This window comes from Mirounga leonina, unplaced genomic scaffold (genome assembly GCF_011800145.1).
Source record: "Mirounga leonina isolate KUSES-001 unplaced genomic scaffold, KU_Mleo_1.0 Mir_53, whole genome shotgun sequence".
Classification (NCBI taxonomy): Eukaryota; Metazoa; Chordata; class Mammalia; order Carnivora; family Phocidae; genus Mirounga; species Mirounga leonina.
The window spans coordinates 67,805,764-67,831,178 of NW_023270807.1; positions in this window are offsets into that span (position 1 = coordinate 67,805,764).

Consider the following 25,415-nt stretch of genomic DNA (forward strand, 5'->3'; position numbering starts at 1 on the left):
CTGTTGTTTTAGTTTCTTCTCTGCCTCTGGCAAGCAAATTCATCTATTCTATACTGGAAACTATTATTTGTTCCTCATTCTGGAAAAACTCGATTGGCTTACCAAAGAGGTCACTGTGCTTTTTTTTGAAAACAATGTAAAAGCTCTTATGGTTTTATACCATTATCTGAGGTACTTTCAACAGGAAATGCACTGAGACTAATTGATCACTGGTTCAATAAAATTGAGTTTTCAGATATTCATTATTATGTAGAGTATTCTTATTTTGTCCTTTTATTTATGTGAAATGATTACACTTGCAGATTCACTTGTCTTGCACAGAGAGGTTCATGTCAGATGTTATCCTGGAGTTTGGTTTACTGTAAATGACTTTCCTGGTTGTAGTAATTTGTTGATTATTTTTGCCACCTTTGTGATTTAATAAACAACTTTCGAGTCATTGATCCATTTTTTTTCCTGAATTTGAGATATGTTACAGCATAATAACAACTGCAAACAAAAACAGATTAAGTTCTGAAAAAATGTATTAGTTGAAAAGACTTTAAACTTGAATGTTGTCTATAACATACTGACTGCATAGGTATGCCCTGTAAGCCGGGGTTGATTATTAAAAACGATACAATTTCTGGCACTTCTCATTCTTTAGCTCTCAAGTCTTCTCTTTCTGAAGGACCTCCCCCACAACACCGTATTTATTCTCTTCTTCCCACATCTCAAACCCTAACCCTCATCTCTCTCTATCACATTATTTTATTATCACGTTTATGTATTTATCACATTATTTATCACATATATATACATATATATCATTTATATATTTTATATTCTCATGCCCTGTAGTGTGAAATAAATTTATTTATTATTATTTGCTTATAGATGATCTCCCTCACTAAAAAGGAATCTCCAAGAGAACAGGGGCATTGATTATTCCGGGAAAAACAAACAAAAAATGCCCACCCTGTTCAGGTTCATAAGAAACCCTAGACCTACTCAACTTCTTGACCAAGGAGACTCATGCTTTCAAGGAGTTCTCAGCTGAACACTTGAGCAAAGATCCTTATAGGCACAGAAAAGAACAAATGATTACACAAACACCTGCATGTTTTAATCCCAGACCCCTGGGTAATGATAAAGAACAAGTTCTTGTAATATGTTGAAGAGCATGGACCAACTCTGGCTAAAATAATTTCTACTCTAATGTTCAGGTCATATGATAGGCTTCATACTATTATCTCTCCTGGAAGCAAATATTCTCTGGATTTAGCATTTTATGGTTACTGCTGCATCCCCACTATGTACAACAGTGGTTGACACAGAGTAGGAACTCAAGGACATATTTGTTGAGTAGATGAATATTACATTTGACTACTTGATATTATGTTGCTTTTTTCCTTTCTTTTTATAATAACATAATTATTTATTTCTCCCTAAGATCATGAGTCCCATGAAAACAAGATCTTGTCTGTCTTGTTCCCTACTGTATCTTCATGCCTACAATAGTGCCTGGCAATTCGCTGGTGCATGATGAATATTTATGGAATAAGTGAATGAGATTTGTGAAATGAAAGTCAACAAGATCATTTCACTGTCTTTTGCTTTAAATTGCCACATGTTTGCTGACATCATTGGTGATCATCAAAGGTCTTCTAGGCCACTTTTTGAGAAACTTTTTAGGGTATACCTATGGAAGCAGGTTTCTGAAATATAGGAAAGGATTATCAGGGCAGAGCTTAGAGATGTACTAAGATGTGTGCTCAAAGCGAACATTGGCAAGCTCCAAGATGCCAGTAATGGAGAAGAAAAATATGAGTCAGTTGAAAGAGTCTTCAGGGACTGTGGATGTATATGAAAATTAGGAGATGGCAGAAATAAGAGTGGAAAGAGGTTGGTTTAACCAGATAGAGAGGAAGTATGATGCTGTGGGGAGAACTTCAGTGGGGGTTCAATTCCCACTCCACTTCAAAAACTAGGTTGGTTATTAAACCTGTTTGAAACTTACTCTCAAGGAGTGTTATTTGGAGACAAAAAGGGAGTGAAGTGAGATTTATGGGAAGCAAAATGATGTCTTCAGACAATGCCTGTCATTATTATCTGTTTATAGTAAGTGGACACACAAATAAAGGTGCATCCTCCCTTTTTAAACAAGGGTGAAAGAATAACGATCTGAAAGTGTTGGGGGGAATCTGGGAGTGTTTTGATCCTTAGAATATAGGGAGAAGAAAAATAGCTTACACTCAGAGGGAAAATAAGATCACGAATGTGTAGTGGAGGAATTATTCTATGGAGAGACTAAGTGTAGAGTAAAATATGTTGACAGATAATGAAATGGAGGTGCCATTGGATTCACTGGAATTGATTTTTTTTAAATGGGGTCAATAGAGGAGGATGGAGAAGAGAAGGGGTTGAGATGGATCTGGGTAGAGCTTCACCAGTTCAGAGGGGCTCAGTCTTGGCAGAGACCGAATCACAGAATGTAGGAAACAGCACATAAGAGCAGACAGTAGAAACGTGGGCCGCACCAAGATTCCATGTGTATTTAGGAGCACAGCTACTTTTACCTCCACAGAGTTTTAACTCTGTTATATGTGAAAGGCTGAGAGCTGTATTTGGTTAATCTAGCTTTGGATTTCAGATACCGGCCTTCATTGTCTTCCAAGGAGCAGGGCTGAGGGAGATCCCTGGCCTCTTAGAGGGGTCCCAAAGAGAGTGATGAGTATGGTGATGAATCCTTCACATTTTAGTCCTTTAGGTTAGAGCGAAGTGGGAGTTAATCAGTGCTATCTGGTATGAAGTAGGCAGTATGGAGAAGTTGGAAAAGCATGACTGGGTTGGGTTTGAGTCTCAGCTTATTCAGTGGTATAAATCTGGGCAAGTAGTTTAGCCTTCCAGGGATTCTCTATTTTCAGTTGCAAAAGGGGGATGATAAACAACTACCTTCCTAGGTAGTAGTGAGTGCTAAATAAGAGAACATGAGTGTCCTGCCCGTCATATTGGAGATGGTGAATAAAGGTTCATTCTTTTCCTGTGCCTTTACAAGTTGTGTCTCACAATATTGAAAAATGATTCATCTTACTTACTCTTTCAATAGTCAACAAATATGTATTGAGCATCTGCTACCTGTAGGCTCTGTGGGGGTGCGGGAAATATGTGAGAAGGGTAGACATAACCACTGCCTCACAGAGTTTACAGACCAGTATATATTCTGATGCAGATTGTTTCTATTTAAATCATTGGACTATGGTGCAAGTTTAACTCCTGTGCAACTGAGCCTATATTTTATCAGGGCACTTCTACTCAGTGCTAATTTGCAATATAATCTGACCTCTAATGAAAGGGCTTCACTTCAATGGTAATGTGTTTATTTCTAGAGCAGTGAGGAAAGTTAGCTCTCCACCTGTCACCTCTTCTTGGTACCATTACTGTTTTGCTCTTTACACTAAGCTCTTTATAATCAGAAGAAAATATTCATAATGATCAGTTTAATCAGATGAATAAGCTTAGCTTTTATACAGTCGGATTCCTTAGGAACAATATACTGCCTTGTGACACGTGAAACACTGTTGTCAGGATTGTGAATCAGAGTTTTATAGTGAAAAGTATGAGAAACCATTTCTTTTTTTTTTTAATTCTTATGTTAATCCCCTACATTACATCATTAGTTTTAGATGAAGTGTTCCATGATTCATTGTTTGTGCATAACACCCAGTGCTCCATGCAGAATGTGCCCTCCTCAATACCCACCACCAGGCTAACCCATCCTCCCACCCCCCTCCCCTCTAGAACCCTCAGTTTGTTTTTCAGAGTCCATCGTCTCTCATGGTTCGTCTACCCCTCCGATTTCCCCCACTTCATTTTTCCCCTCCTGCTACCTTCTTCTTCTTTTTTTTTCCTTAACATATATTGCATTATTTGTTTCAGAGGTACAGATTTGAGATTCAACAGTCTTGCACAATTCACAGCACTTACCAGAGCACATACCCTCCCCAGTGTCTATCACCCAGTCACCCCATTCCTCCCACCCCACCCCCCACTCCAGCAACCCTCAGTTTGTTTCCTGCGATTAAGAATTCCTCATATCAGTGAGATCATATGATACATGTCTTTCTCTGTTTGACTGAGAAACCATTTCTATCTGCCTTTATATTTCCTTCTCTTCCTCTAAGAGGGAAATAAAATTTTTTCCCCCCATATAAACTTCACTCCCAGGTACAGTGATAAGGAAAAATGCATGCAAAGTTCTATTCTAGTCACCCCATATTATTTTATTGTGAAGGCAGAAGAAAATGTACACACCAAGATGAATTCAATATCTTTATATATCTAAACTGAAAACTGTTAAGACAAATAGACATTCCCAGGCAGAGTGATCTTTAATCACTGAAGCAGTGCATTACCAGAGGATGTCAGATCTCTCAGAATATACACTCTGTTATGGATCACGTCACAGCTTTACACAAAACACTTATTCAGCATAAACCAGCCTTTCAGAAGCTGCCACTGCCCTTCCCCCTCCATTTCCACTTTTCATGCTCCCTTCCTCCCTTGGGAAGATGCTTGCTTGTTCCATTTGCTCGCGGCACCAGCGTTGCCATGGAAACTCGCCTCCTTTTCTTCCCCCTCCCCAGTTACCAAGTACAGCTTCTGGACTCAGTGCCAAGACCTCCTCTGTACAACCTCAATATTCTTTCAATGTTTAGACAAATCTGGTGGAAAATGTTGTTTACATTTTTTTCCACAGTGCTATAGCTGCATGTTTTATGCAATTCATTTCCCAGGGATCTCTCCACGTTCTAAAAGAGATCTCATTTGCCCCCCTTTCCACAACAGCTTTAAAAAAAAAATCTTACATTATTTGGTCTGATTTTTAACAAGGCATGGAAAAAAATCTCAGGATCACAGAGATTCCATCCTTGTTGTCAGTTTCATTAAATTCTAAATTTAGTATTATGTGTACATGACTTTGATGCTCTGGGAGACAATTTCTGTTTTGCAAATTTGTAGCATTAATGTCTGCTTAAAAAAATCCTAAACAGTTAAATAAAAGGTAGCTGTCATATCTTATAAGGCCACTGAAGTACATCTGTGGACTTTAGGTTATTCCAACCATTATAAGTCAAATGTTTAAAATATTAATATATTGACATTCTCCATTATGTGTACTTATTCTTAGATGCCTTGGTACGTTTTCTGCAGACTTGTGAAGTATTGTGTATGGTTTAATTAGTCATTCTTACACTCATTCATTCTGGCACAAACATTTTGTTGGTGAAATGACTTTTTGTCCCTGCCCCCACCTTTAAAATGTCAATTTTGCATATAAATTTCTCAAGCATTAAAAAATAGGCTCAGCCAAGTACTTATTTACTTAACATTTTTTATTATAAATAAATCTCATAAGCCATACTAGTCATCCCACCATGCTGCCACTGCCATTTTTTATTATAAACATTTATATTTAAACATTTAAAAAATATGTCTTCCAACTACTTGGGAAAAAAATCCCTCTGATAAACAGAAGAGGGAGCAATATTTCCTCCTTTTTGACACAGAATGCAGTATTGTTTTTCAAATTCTTATTTCACCTCTCCTCTCCCTCCCCCCCCCCCCCCCCCATGTAAACCTTCTCTGTCATCATCTCTGCTCTGGATTTTCTTTTTCCTCTTTTCTATTTTTTTTTTTTGTGGGGGGAGGGGCATCTAGTGGTGGAAGGAATAGGACCACCCATTTCGATCAAGAAACAAAGGCTAAATTCTTTCTGGTTTGCTACTTTCTCTTAGGATATAGTCAAATATTAGAAATCTTTGTCTTCTACTGTATATTTTTACTTGCAACAATACTTTCAAGAAAAAAAAATCTACTGCACCACTTTACAAAGAAGCCCCGCCATTGTGTAGTCAACTGGAGTGAATGTGTGCATTCTCCAGCGCCTGCCCTGGGAGAGACTGTCTCCCCGTTGTTCTCACTCTGAGCTGAGTAGGAGCCGTGCACATCTGAATAACAGAGTCTTTTCTGCCTGGTGCAATCCTGGATTGTTACAGTCTAAAGGCCAGCCATGCTGTCACCGGCACAAATTGATTTAACCGTCAATTGCTGTGGTCATTAAAGCTGCTAAAAGTCCTCGCCAAACTGATGAATTGCAACTGAATGTGAAATGAGTCTCTAAGTCCGTTTCCCACCATCTCATATTAAAGGCTATTGTATCCCTGCAAAGTAAAGGGTCGGAGGTTCAGGCTGGAGTTCAACAATGGGCTCTGTCAAAGGATAGAGCTCCATTCACTCTGGCACTCCCAATTACAGTTTGCTTTCCATACCTTATTGTATAAAATTTGCATCCAACTAATACATTGAATTATTGGCATACTTTGGGTGTCAAAGGAGTCATTGAATGGTTTGTCCCTAAAATACGTGGAATTCTAAGCATCTGGTGGCTACTGGGTGGTGACAATGAAATGATCCCCTGGTTTTTCACTGCTTGCAAAAGGACTAATTTTCTCTCAGCTCAGATTTACCGCTTCTAAACACTATGCACAACTTGGTCCACATTCACAGCCATGAACTCATTTCTGGAGTTTTCTGAGGGGAGCCGTAGGGGAGGAATGGTACTGTTCCTGCCTAACAATAATGTAATTAAATTTTTTAAATGATTCACTATAATCTCTCGTAGGGCCAAAATAACTGGGCAAAACTGGAACTACAATTTGATGGTTGTGTTTTTCACCTGAAGAAAAATGGGGAGTAAAATAATAATGAGGCAAAATTAAAATCACATTGAGGCACAGATTTCAGTACCCAGAGAACTTTTGTTAGTTCTTCTAGGAAAAAATATAGGTTACAATTTAGTTTTTCATGGTGAAGCCAGTCAAAGAGCCATGAATCAGTTGGACAATGAACATGTCTCTGTTGCTACTAATGATTAGTTTTCTCAGTCAATAATTAAATCTGTGGAGATAAACGATCATAGAAAATTAAATTCTTTAAGCTTTGATACTGCAATATTAATAGGGAATTTCAGGAGAAGATTTCGTTTTGTAGCAGCGTTAATATGCTTCTGTTGATGATAGGATTCTTTTTGTCAGATAATCATTTGAATAGTACTTTCATTTTGAGTCTTAACTATGTCAAAATTCTTATTTATGCATACACTTGCATATGCAATTTGCACAAATTCACTTGAATTTTAAAATATATATATATATATATTTATTTATATTTAGGTTAATGTTTAAGGGCTACCACAGTCCTTATTTTTAATTCCAGAGTCTTTAGTTGTCTGTTCTTTCTCCTTTTCTCTTCCCAAACTTCACAGTAGTGTGACTTCAGCATTTAACGTTTGCCAAGATGTGTAGAGGAAGCTCTGTAGGGAAAACATGACTTGGAGATCAAAGGGAAAGAGCCCCATTTTTACTCCTGCAACCTCACACATTCTGCTTATTTTCTTTTCCTAGCTCATCTTGCCATGAAGTGCTATCAATAGGGCTGAGAACAGATGTGAAAAACAAAATAAATCTGACTTAATATTGTAATGGGGGTTACACGAATACAAAGTATAGAAGAAAATAAGCAAAGCCTGTAAGACTACAGGGCCACAGAGGAGAGAGAGGAAGAAGGGAAGTTTTGCTTGGAGATTCAGTGCATAGGTCAGGGGTTCAGACCATTCAGATGTATTAATAATGAGCTGGCAGACAGATCCAGGTTTGTGTTTCCCTAGACTCTATTTACCGGAGACTTTGAGTCTCCAGTAACTTTGTGTGGAAATCCATCAGGAAGAACTGTTACATTTTGCCTAAGGTTCCAAATGACCCTTGAAAAGGTCATTGGATTCTTGTCTTTAAAAGATCTATTGTTCAAAAAAAGAGTTGGGTGGGGGGAGACACAAGCTCTCTTGGCAAAAAAGAAAAAAAATCTGACTCCAAATTGCTTAAGCATTGTAAACCAAATGGAATGTCTATGTTTTATGAACCAAGGAACTATAGTACATTTTAGATGAAATTTAATGTGCAAATCAATTCTTTTTATAATCTTTAGTCACAGAACAGCATTAGAAATGTTATGTTTACTCATGAGATAAAAGCAAGATAATACAATCTCTGAAAATCTCTTCAAGATAATTTACTTCTGGTTATTTATTCTGGACCAATCCTTTAGAATTATTTTTAACATTAATGTGCTGGTAAAATTTCTACATTTATTATGATTATTAATTTATTCCCTGGTTTACTTAAAAGTTTGTAAGCCAGGTTGGTATGAGAAAGTCCTACTTTAGTGTTATGTAAATACCTTTAGGTTGTCTAGTACCTGTAAAAGTCTATACTGAAATATATATGCTTATTGAAAATAGTTACTGCGATAGCATAACACAAAAGCGTTGGAAAGCCTAAAATCAACTTAAAAATTAATTTAAATTTAGTAACATTTTACTGGCATCTATATTTTAAAACAATTTAAGAAGACCTTGATGAGAATTTTATCATTATTTCCTTCCGCAGGAGAGCAGCAAGCCTGCCTACTTTGTGAATACTCATCTGCAGTGCATGTAGTAAGCACTTGATAAATACGTGTAGGGTGAACAAATAAAGTCCAACAATATTGTTATAAGATAAGGAGGACAAAGATTTATGCCCATTTACAGCTGAAGAAATCGAGAGTAAAAATTTTGGTATTTCCTCTTGTCATGTGACTGAGACAACACAGATTAGAACTTTGGGTCTTCTGTGTAATAGATTCACTCTTTATTACACTCTTTAGTGTTCCTATAATAATTTATGGTTGAAAGCATGATAGAGATGATCTTTAATCCTATTTTTAAAAAAGTGAACTCTGTTCATGGCAGATACACATTCATTCTCAAATTAGAGAACATTGTGTCTCCCTTTATGCTTGGACACATTTTCTCAGAGAACCAGGACTGATAATATTATTTTGTGTTACTTTATTTAAAATATTAATTTTGGGGGCGCCTGGGTGGCTCAGTTGGTTAAGCATCTGCCTTAGGCTCAGGTCATGATCTCAGGGTCCTGGGATGGAGCCCTGCTTCTCCCTCTCCCTTTGCCCCTCCCCCTGCTTGCACTCTCTCTCACTCTCTTCCTGTCTCACATAAATAAATAAAATCTTTAAAAAAATAAATAAAATATCAATTTTCATATTACTAAATTTTACCTTTTCTAAAAATTCTATTTAAAGATGATTTCTTTGTTTCCTCCAGCCTAAGAATTTCAATTTTAAAAATTCACTGACTTGTGACTCCTCTACCTACCACTTTTTTTTGAGAGCATATTTATATAAATAATTATAATTAACAACTTGCTTTTGAAGCCTGATAGTCTGAAGAAGTGGGAAGGTAACTAATACATAAGAATTGTAACACTTCTGGTTAAATAGTATTAAAAATTTCCAACATTACTTGGGTATTGTATGTACCAAACAAATCTTTTAAACTTAATCATGTATTTGACTGGCACTTTCAGTTTGAAGGCTCATGTCTTTACATCCGTGAATTTTTCTATTATTTTTTTGTTTAATTTTCTTCTCTCTTTTTTCTTTGTTTTCTCTATTTGAAAATCCTAATAATTGGATGTGGAGTGTTCTGAACGGATTCCCTAAGGCTCTGACCTTCTCTCTCAAATTTGTGTTCTTAAGTATGTATATATTATGCATTTTTGCCTAGGGATAAATTCTTGAGTGACCTTACTTTTAGTATGAAGAGGTATTATCTTGTTCCAAAACCTCCAATTAATTTCAGTTTTTAGCCCCACTTCTCACTCCATACTCCATACTAGCTAATTCTGAGTCTGTAGAAAAACTAGATTTCTGCTGGAAAGACCTCCTTTCTCAGCTTTAGCCACTCAGTATGTTTTCAAGTCTTCAGCTTTCTCTGCCTTGCCTCATTTATCAAATACTCCATAATCTTTCTCTTTCTCTCCCAATTTAAATACATATATATTGTTTTAACTTGGAGATGGCCTCCTTCACATTTTCCTCATTTTTAGGGTTATCTTCAAACATATATTTTAAAAATTACTTTGCTCTAATTTTAGTAAGATGTCCTCATCTGCTATCTTGAACCAACCTATTTCTTTTAGGATCAAAAACATTGTTTATAGATTGACTGATTTCTGGGAATTTCTCCATTTTTATTTTATTTTACATAGTCTGTTATTATTACATAGAAAGTGCAGTTACACTGAAGAATATTAGACAAGCAAAAGTTTAAAAAAATTAAGACACGATTCCAGAAATCACCACTGTGCATCCTCCGAGATCTATCTGTCCATCTATTCTGCCACCTATCTGTCTACCTGCTTACACATGTACATATGCATTTTTTAAGCAAAATAGCAAAATGAGATTATACAGTACATATTTTTGGGTAACATATCCTTTCAATAAATTCCACCTTTCTGTTTTGGTAAATTTTCATTGCATCTCATACCCAGACCACAGTCAGGAACTGTTGAATTTCATAAGCATTGGGAAGAAAGTGAGAACAATTTTAATGCGTACAGGGTTTCACTGTGGGGTCATGAAAATGTTCTAAAATTAGATAGTGGTTATGGTTACACAACTCTTTAAATATACTAAAAACATTGATTTATATACTTTAAATGGATGAATTATATTCTATGTGAACTATATCTTAATGAAGCAGTTATATAAAAGTAAAGGTTTGATGTATGGGTTTGAAAAAAAAAAGAATCTGCTGACCTTCATTTCAATCTTCCTCAGTAATTCAGAATTGGAACTATTAACATCAGTAGGGTTTTGGAGTTGGGAGCAAGTGCTTATTGTCTGAATGCACACTGAAGGTTGAATTGATAGGATTTGCTGATGGATTCAGATCTGTGATAGGAGAGGTAAGAAAGAAGTTAAGGATTATACAAACTTTTTAGTTTGAACAACTTTAATAATGGGGATGCTATTTACTGTGATGAGGGATACTAAAGATAGAGCCAATTTATTGAGGCGGGGAATGAAAGGTTGGGTGTCAGATGGCTTGAGTTTAAGGTGCCTGTTAGATACCCATGTGGAGATGTTGAGAAGCCATTTATATTCATCTAGGGAGTGAGCCTCACTAGAGAAAACAGATGTTCCAAGAACTGAGCCCAGTGGCACTCCACCTCCTTGATAACCAGAGGACCACAGAGAATTTAGGCACAGGTGTGGATAGTTAGGTAGATGTGGTGGTGGGAACTTATGAAATCTTTCTGAGTACTTCTGTTTCTTAGTGAAGTAAGAAGCATGGCCATCATCTGAGATTGATGAAGGTAGAAATAGAGGAGGTTTTGAGAGAAGAGATGTAGGAAAGAGTCATCTAGAACAGTGAGATGGTAGTGGGACCAGAGTGGCACAGCCAAAAGATTCGTTGGGTCAGAATTCAAGGTCATACATTTAACATGGGGCCATTCAGTGTAGTTTTATTGCTTAGTCCAGCAATGCTCAGCTGTGTGAGTGAAACTACAAAGAGAGTGGAGAGTCAGATTTAAAGAGGAATGGGCTTTTGACAGATGAGAATGATGAAGGAAGGAAGGGGCAAGGCAGATGGGAGAATTCAAGGAAGTGATTATTATGAAGAACCATGGAATTTGAGCTGGGTAAAGAAGCATTAGATGTGAAGATGGCAACAGATGGTGAAAAGATAGTTCAATAAATGGATTTTAGGTTCCAGTAGGCTGGAGAATTGCTGAAATACTCTGGGTATACAAGAGGTGTGTTGCATGCAACTGAATTTTGGAGGGGCTGCAGCTATTGATAATGAAATGGTCCAGGAGGGAATGATAGAAGTTTGTGGCTTTGTAGAGTGAAGAACAAGATCTTTGGAGGGAAAATTGTCAAGATACTGAGATGACAGTATACGAAAGACAGTACACATGTAAATTTTGAAATCACCATGAATAATGACAAGAATTAAATGAGAGAGAGAAAGTGAGCCAGGAGCTAACATCCTCAAGGCCTGTGCTAGAGGGACTTGTAGCTCTGAGCATGACCATAAGAAGAATGAATGGGTGCTATAGTCTGACAGTATGGGATTCAAGGCTGGGGATTTTTAGAAAGGAGAGAATGGAGATGTCTGGAAGCTGTAATGAGATACAAAAGTTGTGGGAGTGAAAATCACCTTCTAAGAAATTACAAGAGAGGCAATGTTGTAATTCAAGTTGGAGCTAGAAAATGTATGAAGGAGATGTTTAGGATGAAAGGAATATTGTGGATAACTGACCAAGAGTGTCAGAGTGCGCAGTGGTTGAATTTCAGGAGTTGGAGTGGGGGTTGAGAGATGGAGTCATATATGGGATTTAGAGTCTTGGGACTGAGAGATGGCCTGGGAGTACTGGGCTTCCTTCCAGAATTTGATGTAAACAGAGATATAGGGCATGGTAAGATTAGTTCTGAAAGTGCCAAGGCAGGCAGTGGTGAGACTCGGTGTCCCAGGGAGGCAGGCCAGGGTGGGTCTTGTTAGAAGCATGGAGAGTTTGAAGCTTTTTTCTTCATTTCCACCAGTGGTGGTGTGAAGGCACAAGAAACATTCTCATGGAACACACTTTGTTTGGGAGGTCCCTCTTCAGTCCTTCTTCAGGAAAGGGGAGATTAGAATGGCAGTCTATAGCAGATGGAACACTGAGGCTCCCCATTACTCATGGTCAAGGTAGAATGCTCAAAAAAGATTATATATATTTATATATATAAAGAGAGAGAGAGAGGAAGAGTGTGAAAAGATAATTATATGAAAATCGGTCATAGGAAGATGTGCTATATTTGTTTCTATGGCATTGAATGCCACTGGGATTATAAATACTCTTTGTGTGGGGGCATTTGAGTAGCTCAGTTTGTTAAGCACCAGACTCTTGATCTCAGCTCAGGTCTTTATCTCAGGGTCGTGAGTTCAAGCCCTGCAGCGGGCTCCACATTGGGCGTGGAGCCTATTAAAAAAAGAAAAAGAAAAAAGAAATACTCTTTGAAGAGCATGACTCAATGGCAGGAATATGGTTTAAGATCACTTTATTGTGTACAATTTTATTCAATGTGTACAAAAACGCCATGGGGCAGGTGCTGATACTCTAGGTTCACAGTTCCTTTCCCACAGTACTAAAATCAATCTCACAATCCTGAGATCATAACCTGAGCAGAAACCAAGAGTCTGATGCTTAACCAACTGTGCCACCCAGGCACCCCTCCTAACTCATTTGGTAGCAAAATCTGACCTGACCTGAACTGAATTAGTAGCAGACTATTTGCAATCTTTATTTGACTTACTGTGAATAATCCTACATTTCTCTTCTGAAATACTAGTGTGATTACGGGCAACTGCTTAAGACCCCAGTTGGGATGGTCCATAATATATGGTACGTGTGTCCTATTAACTTTTGAAAATCTGAGAAAGTCTCAGTTTCAGAATATATTAGATGATAAGGGATTACAACCTGTACTCAAATTCTCTGGAAACGAAAACGGATGTTTGAAGACTTAAGTAACCTGCCCAAGGCTGAGTAGTAGGTGGTAGAGCCAGGCCTGGCTCTGGGTGAATCCAGGAACACTGGAATCAACTGTGGAATCTGCCTTAGCCAGTTATCCTTATTGGGTATAGACTTAAAGCCACTAAAAACTCATTTTGTACAACCAGGGACCTCAACACAGAGGAAAGAGAAATCCTATGAGAACTCATGTAGTCTTACCTTGGGTATACTTGAATTTGGATGTACATGAATGGAGGGGTATCTGTGTGATAGCCAAGAATACCATTCAGAATCAGAAGGACAAAACTATTTTTTAAATGTGAAGTGAGTAGCTCAGAAGCAGAATCTCTCCAGTTAGAAGTTGACTTGTCTAGCCAGCACCTGCCTTCTCCAAAATTACCCAGCTAAATGGCTGTATGTGCAAAATGTATGAGTTCTTGATCAAAAGGAATTTATTTTCTAAAATCCACACTTCTCTACACCACAGGCACTGCTAATAATAGCTAACATTGACTGAATGCCCACAATCTTCCAAGCACTGTCGTGAGCATTTTATATGCATTATTTCACTTGATGCTTAAAACAACTGTGTGAAGTAGGCAATATTTATTATCCTCCCTTTATGGATGAGGAAACCAGAGATTAGAGAGGCTTAGAAAATTGGTCAACGTGAATAGCTAGTGAATGGGAAAGACAGACTTCAAATTTGCACTGCCAGATTCAAGAACAGTCTGTTTATAACTATTAAGCGTACTGTTTATATTTATAACCATCGAGCATCTGGTCAAGAAAACTTGGAAACTTGAATAAACTAATAACCAGTGAATCAGTTGAATTGATAATCAAAAATCTTACCCCCTAGTGACCTCACTTCCCCCCTCAAATCTCCAGGCTCCCACTGTTTTTACATATTTCTTTTGCCAAGCCAACAAAGAAAAAATAATAATAATTTCTGTCACAACAAATTGTTTCTAAAAATTTTACAAATGGGTGCAGTGCCTTATTATATAGGACTAAAAGATTTTGAAACTAGAGTCAGAGATAGTATATGATAAGAAATGTATGGACCAACCTCACTTTTGAACAGATGCAAATATACTACATAAAACTCTAATAGAACATAATTGTATAATGATATTTAAATTATTATAATAATATTCTTTTTAAAAAGATTTATTTATTTATTTTAGAGGGAGAGAGAGAGCACATGAGCAGGGGGAGGGGCAGAAGGAGAGGGAGAGAAAGAATCTCATGCAGACTCCCCGCTGAGTGTGGAGCCCGATGCAGGGCTTGATCTCATGACCCTGAGATCATGACCTGAGCTGAAATCAAGAGTTGGATGCTCAACTGACTGAGCCACCCAGGCACCCCTATTATAATAATATTCTAAATATACAAATCTAGAATTTTTTTAAAAATGAGAAACCAAACTGTTTCTATTCAACATTACACTGGAAATTTTAGCTATGGCAATAAGATTTTTTTAAAAAGTAAATAATAATAGCAATAATAAGAGCTACTCTTTTTTGCAAGCCCACTATGGGTCATGCAAGCATATCTCATTTTATCCTTACAATAATACTGAAAGGTTACTATTGTTATTTCCATGTTGTAGCTGAGAGAACTAAGATTCAGATAGTTATTGAATTTGCCTGTGGCTGTACAGCTCCTTTCTGTTACTAAGCCAAGTCATTAAAGCCTGAGAAAGAAGAGGTTTTGGTGCATGGTTTATCATCTACTACATCCTGGAGAGGCATGTTAGCTAGTGCAGTGTAGTTTTTATGATAAGGCCAGGGTCAGAAACTGTGAGTAAAATGACTACTGACCTGTCTACAGGGTTTTCTTACTCACTCACCTCTTTCTTTCCTTTTCTTTCTCTTCGCTCCTTGGAGGATATTCTTTGGTAAAAGAGAGAAAGAGACATTGACTCAGTTAACTTAATAAGTCATTCTGCTATTAAAGGGCTTTGCTAGTGGCAAGGGACATGTGTTTTTCTTGTAGGTGTTTATCTCTGAAGAAACTGAAAGATGTAAAGTCACCTTCCGTGGAATGGAAGACTCGATGGATTGCTTCTGTACTCATGGAGCCTGACTGGGGCATAGAGTATGCTAAGGAGATGGTGAGAAGAGAAAAGGCTGGGGAGATCAGGGAAAGAAGGGACTTCTGAATGACCATCTGAAAGAGGCCCCTAAAACTGAGAGTTTACTCAGTGGGCAACACAAGGAGATATTTGCCACAGCCCCTGGGCCCTGAGAGTATGTGAGAAAGCCTAATGGTAAGACTTGATTCTGAGTCATGGCCTGTTGTTGCCTGTCCTTCCTGACATGATGGACAGAATGAAGGGGTTATACATCAGGGTGAAAGTGAGGATAGTCCTATTAGTCTGTCTCTCTGCATTAACAACATGAACAGAGGTTCAGTAATAACTTAGGTAAATACAGAAGAAACTTTTATATTTTTTGCCCCCTTTGGAAATATTTGAACATAAATGGGAAGAAGAATGAACGTTGGAGGGCGGAGTGAGCAAGATGAATTGTTTGTTAGCCTGCAAAGCATGTAGGTTAGTTACCATAGAGGGAGGTCGAGTTTAATTTGTGAATGCTCAGGTGAAAATTGGATACTGAGAAATTTGGCACATATAACTTCAGATGATGTTTCAGGAACCTAGTGCCTTAAACATTAGTCCTTAAAAAATAATCTGGAAGCCACTCAAAATTAACAGAAACTTTCTCAGTGCAAAGTAATTTTGACTGTACCTGGAGTTAGGTCAGATTTCACAGGTTAAGAGTATAACCCCTACAAATCTCCCTTTATTTCAGATGCCAGCTGCAAGCTTTGGGGTTCCCAGGCCATCTGCACTTCTGACCAATTGGTTGTAAATTTGGAGGTTTCCATTAACCCTCTGGTTTGATAATTTGCTAGACTGACTCACAGAACTCAGGAAAGCACTATACTTATCATCACAATTTTATTAAAGAAGGATGCAGATCAGGACCAGCCAAAAGAAGAGATGCAAACCGTGCCCTGGGAGGATTCTAAATGCCAAGCTTTCATGTTCTCAGGATGCATCACTTTCCAGGCACATCAATACATATCACCAACCTGGAAGTTCTCTGGAGTTTTGGGTGTCCAGAGTTTTTATTGGGGTTCCTGATATAGATGTGACTGAATCATTGGATGTGTGATTAAACTCAATTTCCAGCACCCCTCTGGTTCCCAGAGATTGGAACATCAAAGTTCGAACTTTCTAATCATGTAGTTGGTCCTTTCATCATAGCCACCCCTATCCTAAAACTAGGGACCCACCACAAATCACCTCATTAGCATAAACCCTTGAGGTCCCGGGGGGCGGGGGGAGGGTATCATGAATAAAAAAGATATCCTTGTCACTTAAGAAATTCCAAAGGTTTAGAGGTTCCCTCCTAAGAGCCAGTAACAAAGACCCAGCCAAAATTTTTATATAATACTCAGGTTACTTTAGAGAACAAGGTACTATTAAACACACTACTTTCTGGAATGTCTCAGAAAACTGCTCTCTCATTTCCTAGCTCCTGTCCCCACCTACTTCCCACTTAACTTCTTGGTTAGAGAGGAACCCATTCAGCTGCTCCTACCTTCTGGCACACCTTCAGGGGCAGACTTGGGGCCTCACCCTCGCTTCCTGGGCTGATGTGTAATGATGCTCCTTCTCTGTCTGGGTCCACACTGTTGGCTGAACTGGGCAGCCCCTGTCCTGAGGTCAGGGATGGAAACAATGGCAGCTCATCCACCTTTCATTCTACACAAATGAATTTTCCATCTCTCTCATCTTCCTCTTCCTCACCCAGTCCTCCAATGAGCTCTAGCCATCTGCCCATTCCTTATCAGAAATTGATCTGTACGCTAATTTTTAAGGAGCTGTGTTCTGCCAGTGATCAATGAGCCTCGTGACTCTACCTTACATTTCATTAAGACCTCTTTCTCTTCTCAGTCCTCTGTTTATTCTAAGGGAAATAGTTAAGGGAAAGTTCTTTATGGAGGTTTGGAGTTTTTCATAATACAATTGTACTACAGGGTCTCTACTCTTGACTGACACTGAAATGTTAGGCATGACTGGAAGGTTTGGGGTTCCGTCACCTTAAAGACATTGACAAAACTGTGTGTATTATGACCACCTCAATTCTGAAGATGGTAAAAAAAATTCCCAATTTTATTAGCTTCATGTGACTTTTACTGATGAGAGAAGGGAATTGAGAATATCTGTACACACAAAAAATCCTTTGGAAAACTAAACTGACGGAAAATTGAACATTAGTTAAATTTTCTTTTTAAAAGGCAGTTCAGGGGCACCTGGGTGGCTGTCGTTAGGCATCTGCCTTCAGCTCGGGTCATGGTTCCGGGGTCCTGGGATTGAGCCCCACATCGGGCTCCTTGCTCAGCAGGAAGCCTGCTTCTCCCTCTCCCACTCCCCCTGCTTGTGTTCCCTCTCTTGCTGCCTCTCTCTCTGTCAAATAAATAAATAAAATCTTTTTTAAAAAAGGCAGTTCATTATAAGAGATATTCTAGTATCTTTCTTTTTTTATTTAAATTTTAGTTAGAACATACAGTGCAATATTGGTTTCTGGTCTAGTATCTTTCTTAAGTAACTGGTAATATCTCTCAAAAATTATTGTGAAATGTTTTAGGACTCTTAGTTAATTATCATTAAAACTAGGAAGGTGAGTACATTGAGGGTTTACATTGTGATATATTCTGTTTCTTTCTCAGTCTATATTATGGGGTAATTGCTTAGTAGCCTATACTTTTCTATATAGAAGAAGATACAAAATCAACCTTTCAGTAGCACTTCTAAGCTATAATAGGATCTAATTTTTATCATGTTGGGTAGAGCACTTTTTTTTTTAAAGATTTTATTTATTTATTTGAGAGAGAGAGAGCAGAGAGGGAGAATGAGAGGGTGAAGTAGACTCCCCGCTGAGCAAAGAGCCCTACACGGGACTCCATCCCTGGACCCTGAGGTCATGACCTGAGCTGAAGGCAACCGACTGAGCCACCCAGGCACTTGGGTAGAGCATCTTAACCTGAAGCCCTGCTGAATTCCCAGGAGCAGTGATTGTCTTTTCACTAAACAGGACTTTACACTACACAGGAATGTCTTTAGGGTCTTGAGACAATCTAACTCCAGAGTGGAAGACTTAATTGTGGGTACAGTTTGCCTTTGCAGAGTTGAGCTGCTCTGTCTTGCTAGGCATATTAATAGGAGTGTTAATGCCAATGCTTTTAACCTATTAGTTAAAAAATATAAATGAAAGAAAACAAATGAAATATTGAACAAAAGAATGTAATATCTAACTAGAAAAAACACAGAAAACATTAATTTTTTTAACAGTAGCACTAAAAATCTGGTTTACTGTGAACATTTTAAAATTTAGAAACAGTTACTCAATGTTATAGATTCTCCTAGAACTCCTAGGAAGAAAATAATTAAATTAAGGCATAGAATTGAAAGCTGGAAACCTCTAGAGAACCCATGGTTGAAGAGTCACAGGCATAGAAAACTGAAGCTCTTTCCTCCACTTGCTCCTGATGTTGAGGCAAGCATGTTATATTTGAAGGAAAGAGACTGAGTGTAGCGAAGAAAAAGCAGTCAGTTGACCCATCAGGCAAGTCAGCCTTCTGGAAAATAACAGTCCACACATTAAGTAAAGAACACGTCTTTTTATTTGAAAGGCAGCTTGAGGCTAACCAAGGATGATTTTAATTCACAGATAGAAAAACATTACAGACATATTGCTGTATGATATGGAGTTGTTGCCCAGAAAAGTGGTTATCCTTTGTTACCAGACAAAAAGACACAAATATCAACTGTTAATAAGGAGAGTGGGAATTAGGTTAGGGGGGAGATCAACAGCATGTAATTGATTTCATAATTAATTTGTTGAAATCACTTTATATCTGTTCTTGCTTAAAAGTTTTAAACTGTATTTAGAAAATAAAATAGAATTATAACCTTTTTTGTAATGAAAATTAATACTTGTTCTTTTTAAGAATTCAGAAAATTATAGAAAAGTGTAAAGAATAAAACAAAAATCACCTGTAATCATCTCCAGATAAATGCTATTAACAAAATATTCGTACAAAAATATGTGTGAGTTTACATAAGAACAGAGTCATATTTTACATGCTTCTTTAAAGTTTATTATTTTACTTGATATGTCCTGGATATTCTGTAGATTAACAAATATAGCTATGCATCATTATTTTAATGTTTTTTTAAAATTTATCACATGTCCCTACCATATGCTTTTTAAGAAATCCTGCTCTTAAAATGATCAATCTTTGTAATTCTAACCATCCTATTCTTGGTTTCCACCCATTATGTATAGTCACATGTGGCTGGGATATAAATCTACTGGCTTCTGAGGCCAATATAGATATTTATCAGAGTCCTTTCTTTTATTAGCAAACTGGCTTAAAAGATGATTTCTTTCTACTGCTAAAATATAGGAAGAAAATGGCTGATTAGGCAGACATTGTCTCAAACAACACTCTAAATGAGAAAGCCCAAGACAAGGTACCAAGGAGTAAAAACTAAATTATACTCAAGAGAATAAAACATTGAAGTTGTATATATTTCTGAAGGGATCTTTGAATAGAAAAATAAATATTCTGGGAAAGTTTATTAAAGCACTCAAGCATGGGGAATACAAAATTTAAAGTAAGCAATGATTTCTTACCATTGAAGATTGATTAAAAAGAGAAAAAAAAGCAGCTACTTGAATTTCCCTAATTGGGTTCTATTTGCATAGTCTTTTGTAATATGCTGATTGGAATTACTGGTTAATGTTTCTATAAGGTTGTATTAACAAAGAAATGTCTTCTTGATTTGTGTAAAGTCATCAGTTAAAAATAAAGAAAATAAATAAACATAACATTTACTTACCCAGTTAATGCCTGTAGCAAGCTTAAGAATTCAGGCCACAAGTAAGTTCTTATAGCAGTATTCACCTCAAGGGCATTATGTTTGGTCCTATACAAAATATCTGTGAAAAAAACAAACAAGCTTTTACTGTGGGCATCCTCAAACTATAAACTATCAATAAATTTCATTTCAGCTTATCTTAAAACGTTATGGCATTATAGTGTTCATTTTCACTTTCTCTTGATGTTTCCCTGCAATCACAATGGGGATATTTTAAATTAGTAATAATGTCACATAGATGAGTTACTATAAAGTTTTCTGCAGAGTAAGACTGCCATATATTAATATGCAGTGAGGTTACCAAACCTTGCCTGAATCCTTAAGATAGTACAATTCTCATGTGGGGCTAACTACCAGATAACATTAGTGTTGCTATAACCAGGGAAAGGTTTTTACATTATAAATAAATAACCATACTCAGAAAAAAACATCAAATGAGCTTCCAAAACTTTTCCATTCCTGATTCATCAAGGAGAAAGGCACCTAGCAAACTGACACCACTGCATCTGAGTCGGAGAGCATTAACGCTATTACATTAGAATGCATAGAAACATGAAATCTTTGGAGTGCAAACTTGTCAACAAGGTACTTTTATCAAATGATGCAGAACATCTATGGGGTCAAATGTATTGCTGAGACGTCAAATGGCTCCTTCCTTTCTTTTACTTGGAAAATATCAGGTGGCATTTCTGTGGCTAGGGAGAATTCTTGAAGTGGATTTCTGTTACCTGTTAGTCATCAATTCCCCTTCCCCCTTCATGACAGTGTCTTGGTGTTCGTTCAGAAGTCTAATCCTTGCCATGCAGCACAGAAGCTTCAGGGGGATAGAGATAGGATGAATGGACCTAACTGGTTAAAAGGTAATCATATATTCCTTTCCACAGTAAGTAATCCAACATATGGCATTTCCACTGTCCAAAAGAATCGGTTCATGAGTGAGCATTGACCCAATCCAGCCGAATAGGAAGGAAGAGGAGGTTTCCTTGGGGCTTCTTGTGAGTTTCTTCATTCTTAGGAGAGAGGCACCAGGAGAGAAGCTTTCTGTTCCTCTGAGTGCCATCCTCTGTAGATATAAGGCCTGGAATGTTACACCAATTTTCCTACTCAGGAAGTCAGCGCGGGGGGCGGGGGGGTGAGCCAACAGATAAAAGAAGGCTCAGTTGGGAGAACACAAAGAAATTGAACAAGAGCCATTAAATTAAACCAACTCTGAAAGTCTTCTCTCTAGAGTTCCAATACCATGAGCCAACAAATTCTCTACTTTTAATCCACTTTGAACTGGGTTTAATACTATTTGTAGACAAAAACTCTCATATTTTACAGAACTTTTTATTTTTTTTGTCCTAGAATATCTAATATTTTATTCAAGGCCTCCTTCAGATGCATTAAGTCATATCTTCTATGAAGATTTTTTCTAAATGTGAACAGATAATCACATAAAATTTTCAGAATTTTTTTCCCCTCAGGTGGTACAATAGGTCATTGGGGAATTTATGTAAGGGTCTTGGTTGTTTTCAGTAACTGTTAAAAATTTATGAAGGGAAGCTTCCTTCCTATCTTACGTGAACTAAACTTCTGAGCTTCCAAGTCTCTTTCCGCTGACCTGGAGTAAAGAGCCCGCTGATACAGTTCTTCTACTCTGAACATGAAAAAGGAGCATATTTTCCACACTCACTACACAAGGATATGAATCCTTGTCCCTAAACTTCTGACTATGCTCTCCTTTTAGGACAGTAAGATGACTCTGCACAGAAATACCTGTCTTCAGAATTTGAATCCATGTACCCTCTCAGTGCATGGCCCTTTATATAAATGACATCTCATCTTGGCCTTTCAATCTATTTATCTCTGTACTGTTTCTATGGTATGTTATAACACAGTTCAAGTTCTTTTCTCTTGCCCCTGGCACCATACTATACATGCATTGCTTACCTCTAGCAGAATATTCAAGGCCTCCTTAATTCTAGGCCTTGGGTTGTGACTAATCCTGGGGGATCCACTCTAGCTGGTAAAACTGGGTAGAAGGCTCTAGCAAACATGAGCAGATCAGAAATTAATCGCCTCATACCATCCAATTTCTACAGCAACCAGATAACCATGGAAAATGGGGAAACCACTAGACAAAATTCTAGCTTTCAATTTCATGGGGAATTTTCTATTAATTTCCTTCCTACATTTGATAAACTCACATACCACAGCCTAAGTTTGGTTCTCTAGCTAGTCCTACAATTTTGACAACATGTCCCCAAAGTTGTAACCCCAATTTCAGAATCATCTCTGTGATATTTCTTTGAATTGCTGTTGTTATTCCAATAATCATTAGAGTTGGGGCTTGCCTGCCTCCCAATTTTTGTTATATTATCCCACCAGTGTGATGGTCATGTTGAAAACATACTCTTGGACAGTCTGATAATTTAAATTCATTGATCCTAGACCCAGGCTCTCCAGGTCCCATTCTAGATCAATTGAATTATTATCTTTGAGGATGCAGGTTTTATATACTTAAATTTCTCAGGTGATTCCAATGAGCAACCAAGTTTAAGGACACATATTTTAATTCAAGATGCAGCACAGTGAGAAAATTGTCAAAATGCAAGATCCTTGATAATTGCTATCTCTTACCCACTATAACACATATATACACTAGAACAGACTCTGGACGAAATCATATATAAAGAAGAAAAAGATGACAAATAGAATGTATAATGTTCATCATTGCAACTGGTTTTCTTCAAAGGAGCTGGCTGTGGTTTTACATGATGTGTCTTACAGAAAGTTCCCTAGATTATTTTCTAGATGTTATTACTTTTCTCCAAAGTTTCATATTTACAGAAACCACAAAGGAAAAATCTCTTGTACTCTCCCTCTTGGTTTTTCACCCTCTTTCATTTATTCCTTCTTTGGTGCCCCTTTTCTCCCTCCCTCTCCAGTTGTCCAGCTCTGCCAGGTACCATAGGAGACCTGGAGAGACCATGTGGCCCCATGCTCTTGACGCATAAAGCCATGGAAAAATGGAGTCTTCTGTTTTTGTGTGTGTGGTACAAAATTCTTGTGGAACATTTTTGGTGAGTGGAATTCTCCAACTCTGTAGATTTCTGTTTCTTCTACATTCTACACAGTTTTGAGGAATAAATATGTGCCCATGAGCATTTTCCAATGAGTGTATAAATACCTCTCACTAAAAAAGTGGTAAGTCCTTTTGCCCAAGCCCTCCCCTATGAGTAGAAACTAAAGGAGTCTCCATTTCTCTGAGGCTTCAAAGGTTCTGTTGTTGTACCTTATGGAAAAATAGGAGCACAATTAAGGTATACACCAAGGCAATGGAGAAAAACAGCATGAGATCTTAACAGTTTTGAGGTGTATGTCTTCACAGCCAAGATACAAATTGTTAATATCCTTGTACAGTTTAGGGTTGCCAGATTTAGGAGAAAAAATATAGGTCATCCAGTTAAATTTGAATTCCAGATAGACAATGACTATTTCTTTGTATGAGTATGTCCCATGCAATATATTTAAAAATTTATTTGTTGTTTATCTGAAATTCAAATTTAACTGGGCATCTTGTATTTTATCTGGCAACCCTAAAATTTAGATAAGTTATCTAAATTCTATTCTAAAAAATATTTCACTATTTTCTCTTGGGTTTTTCTTAGAAGTTTATGATATATGCCCTCTAGCTCAATGATTCTCAAGGTGTGGTCCCTGAGAAATTTCAGGTTCCACCTCAGACCAACTGAAAAAACTCTTGATACAGCAATATTTGTTTTGACAGGCCCTCTAGGTGCTTCTGACAAATGTTCGAATTTGAGAACTGATGTATCTCAACCCAGGTTGCCTTTCTACTAGTGTAATTAACGTCTACAAATCTGTATCCCCAAAGAAGCCAAGTTAAAATAAATTAATATTAGTGTGGAATTCTAACAACTTCAACTACCAATGAAATATTCTCAATGTTCAGCCAAATAAATCATGCAATAGGATCAGCTTCAAATAATTAAAATTTCATTTTTTTTACAACATTCATCACAGAATTGGCACTCAGTAACTGAGTAGAGCTCCTTAGTTATGACCATCATTAGCATTCTATATGAGCATTATTCATTTTCTTTGATGAGTGTCATGAAATCACCCAGGATATTGTCTTGACTCCAACAGGCAATACTTAATAGTAAACTATAGCAAAATCATTTGACTCTAATACATGCCTTGCCTGAGTGAATGAAACCCTTTGGGCCCCTGCTTCTTAATACTTAATACTTGAAATCCTGGAAGAAGAACCACAACGAGCCCCAAATTATGATTTCATTTTTCTTTAGGGAAAAAGAAAGACTAATTGAAAATGAACATAGTAGTTTAGATAAATGCTGATTTCAATAAAGTGGGTTTTTCATGAAAGTATATTAAATTGTATAACATGGAACTAGTTTTGTTTTGCTTTGTTCAATTTTTTAAATAAGGCAAGTACCCTGGGCAACTCAAAGACTGATTGTACATTGTAGGGAGTCAGGGGAGGGTATAATTTGGGTCGTTGCTTAAATTGCATTTTATAAAAATAGATCTCCCTTTGTGGGGACACATACAACCAATGTGAGATATGGTTTCAACTACATATGAAGACCAGAAATAATGTGTTCTGAATCAGAAAAAATGAGTGTGAGAAAGGATGCTAGAACTTATGTAACTATAATTTACATGACAAGGACTGGCAAGTTTCTTCATTTCTGTCCTGAGTATATTTATAAATATGAACAGAATATTATATTTGCTACCTATTTCATAAACAAATTGTTAAGATAAATGAGATTATTGGAGATGATGTTGGTTACTGCTTTAGTGTGCAGGGCATTTTCAGAGGCCTGAGACTAGACAGGGGCTGCACTTGGATAACATACAGATACAGGCTCATGGGGTCCAAAAAGTTTTGTGAAATCTGATGTGGTTGTAGCAGGCTCTGATGTATAGGGCTTCTAGGATGCCCATGCTTTCTGAGCAGAAACAAGCCCACTGAA